This window comes from Anabrus simplex, chromosome 1, assembly GCF_040414725.1.
Source record: "Anabrus simplex isolate iqAnaSimp1 chromosome 1, ASM4041472v1, whole genome shotgun sequence".
Taxonomy (NCBI): Eukaryota; Metazoa; Arthropoda; class Insecta; order Orthoptera; family Tettigoniidae; genus Anabrus; species Anabrus simplex.
Genome location: NC_090265.1, coordinates 521,082,996 through 521,086,456, shown reverse-complemented (window position 1 = coordinate 521,086,456; position 3,461 = coordinate 521,082,996).

Sequence of the window (3,461 nt, the reverse complement as noted above, 5' to 3'; positions counted from 1 at the left end):
GTCAAGATGGCAGCAATGAGGTTAGCGATGGCGGATGACAGCTGTCAAAAATCACGTGGCTTTGTTTACAAATCAAATCTCGCGTCAAAATTCAAATCACCCGCCAAAATTCAAATTTTCTGCGGGAGGAGGAGGCCTCTGAGGAGGGCCCGAGGTAGAGGAGGCCGCCGGAACCCCCCCCCCCCCCATATACTACTACAAGTAAGTGGAAGCAATGCCAGGACTCAGTTAAGGCCCCCATGGTCGCCAGCCCATGCTCCAAGTTCAAAGCCCCTGGGGCTGCTTTTAGTCGTCTCTTACGACAGGCAGGGGATACCATGGGTGTTATTCTACCGCCCCCACGCACAGGGCGTAAGAGAGTGGTAATGTATGAAGAGCCTTGAGACTATAAAGCCGTAAATCAGACCTAAGATTAACTTGCTCCTGCCCGCAATTAATGGAAGGAAACAACAAAGGTCAATACGTCGGTAGTTGTCGCAAGAGAAAATCCCTCATAAACCTGTGACTTTAGCGGTTCTGGTGCCAGGTGTCAGGCCTATTGTATTACGTTGATCTATCCGTTTCAATACCTTATGTGTAGTATACTGTAGTTACATATTTACAATATTCGCGGATGTGTATAACCATTCGCGGATGCGGATATTATTTTGTGTATCAACGCAGGGCTCTATTGATAGGGAAGCAAACCAAATACAGTACTCTATAGTGCAGTCCTGTACTACGCGGCGCCCGAGGTGCCCTTTTATGGCGCCCTTCGCAATTAATTTCCAAATTAAATTTTACTTAATATTTGAAAACAATACTTTTGCATTTCAATAAATGTTCTTACCTTTCTCTTAAAAATACCGTCCTCAAAGTCAGGAAATTTGTTATATCCGTACCTCCAAATACACAAAGAGCTTAGAGTAAGCCATAAATATGATCTAGGCCTAACTGACTCGTGTCCGCAATTAGTGAAGAGATAGAAGAAAGGTTCAGAAAGAGAGCTATTCGACATGTAAGTAGTTGCGACAAAGGGAAATCCTCCACAAACCTCTCAGTGTGGGGGGTGGGGCTAGCGCTAGGTATAAGGCCCTTTCTACTCACGGAGCCAAATATAGCCGCATATTTATTCTGCCGAACAGAACCGCTTCCTTATGATTCACTTGATTGCAATGCCATAAACTACCTACCATGACAGAGTTTCACCAGGACGACAATGGGACACCCAATTTGCCCACAAAGTAACTTTAATCCCAACAAAACTGTGCCGTAAACAATGAACAAACGATTTATGAAAGTCTTGCAATTGGAATGTTCCCAGTTCCTAGCTTTCAGGCGAACATTCAGTATTACTTGTGAGCTTATGCAGGGCTTATGGAATACGTTTTGAGTGCCTTGTGTTGTGATCAACATGTTTCGTGTGCTTTTTTTCATTTCTATTTAAGCTTTAAATTATTCAGTTTATAATCAGTTATAATTCATTGAACATAACTCTTCTTAACATGGCTAAAAGGCAAAGAAATAACTTTAACAGTGAATGGGAGGATCAGTATTGCTTTATTGAAATCAAAGGAAAGTCTGTGGGTTTATTGGATAATGCTAGCGTGTCTGTTCCTAAAAGAAGTAATGTACAGCGACATTTTTTGACTAATCACAAAAAAATTGACAGTGAATTTCCTGTTAATTCTGAACTAAGAAAACACAAAATGAAAGACCTAAAATCTAAATTAGCATTGCAACAATGTGCGTTTAAGAAGCCAGTTCAGCAAACGCGTAACGTGACAATAGCTTCTTACAAAGTGTGTTACGTCCTAGCTAAAAGGAAAAAAGCTTTCATTGATGGGGAAGTAGTGAAAGAAGCTATGCTAAATGCCGCTGAATCTCTGTTCGAATCTCACAAAGATAAATCTGAAATGATATCTTCAATCAAAGGACTTCAGTTGTCTCACCAAACTGCTGCTAGGCGGATTGAACAGATTTCTAAATAATATGGAATCTCAGTTACATCAGGATTGGAAATCGTGTGAACATTTTTTACTCCAGTTTGATGAAAGTGCTGATATGTCTGACACTGCTGAGTTGTGTGTATTTGTTAGAATGGTTTTAATGATTTTACAGTAAAGGAAGAATCTGTCAAGCTATTGCCACTTCATGGACGTACTAGGGGAGAAGACATATTTGATGCTTTCGTTAAATTCACCAAAGAGAGTAACTTACCACTGTCAAAGCTTGTCGCTATAACAATAGATGGGGCACCGTCTATGACTGGTAGAAATAATGGTTTTCTTTCTCTTTGCGCTAAGAATGAATCATTTCCAAGTTTTTTTCTTATCATTGTATTATTCACCAAGAAGTTTTATGCGCAAAGGTTTTAAAGTTCGATCATGTCATGAAAATTGTAACTCATGTCGTGAATTATATAAGATCGTCATCTACTCGTCATCGATTGTTCAGAAATATTTTAAGTATGTCAGATTCGGAGTATGGTGACGTCATCCTTCATGCAGACATAAGGTGGCTTAGTAGGGGGAAAACACTCGAACGGTTTTGCTGTCTGTTGGATGAGATACGAGATTTTATGAAATCATCTCCTGCGAAATATTATCACGAACTTGATGATATGATATAACATATTATGTTGGCTTATCGAATCAGCATTTTTGGCAGACATCACCTCAAAATTAAAAGTTAAATCTCGAATTGCAAGGAAAAGATCATAATATTTCAGGTATGATAAGTATTGTCAATGCATTTGAAAAGAAACTTAAGGTATAGATTGTCCATTTAAATAGAAATTCCCTTTCACATTTTCCAAATTTGAAATCTATGGCAGATACAGTAAATGGCGGCAAGCATGATTTTTCATCTCTTGCTAAACATCTTGAAACTTTTGGGTCCGAATTTGGTAGCAGATTTAGCCAGTTTTCAATGCATGAACCAGTGATCATGTTTGTCAATAATCCCTTCGCTTCTGTTGACGTTTGTGAGCTTGGAGGGAGGGTGTGTGAAATATTCGAAAATTATAATCCTGAAGAATTAGAAATGAAAATTTTAAGCCTTCAGTCAGACCTTTCTTTGAAATCCTCCTACGCAACATGTGGCAATTTCTGGACTCTGGTGGACGGTAAAAAAATTCCCATTACCTGCAGTGTTGCTCTGAAGATGCAATCTTGTTTTGATTCAACCTATCTTTGTGAAGTCTCGTTTTCAACTATGAGCACAATAAAAAACAAATTCCGATCCTGCCTGACAGACTCACACCTGGATGACGCGTTAAGAGCGCCTGTTCCAGTTTCACACCAGACTTTCCTCAACTTGCAGCGATCACGCAGTGCCAGATTTCACATTAATTACCGGTATGTGAGTAAATATATTTTCATATAATTTTTAATTCTAGATTTATTATTATTATTATTATTATTATTATTATTATTATTATTATTATATAGTCGTTGTAGTACCGATAACAGTAGTCGAAT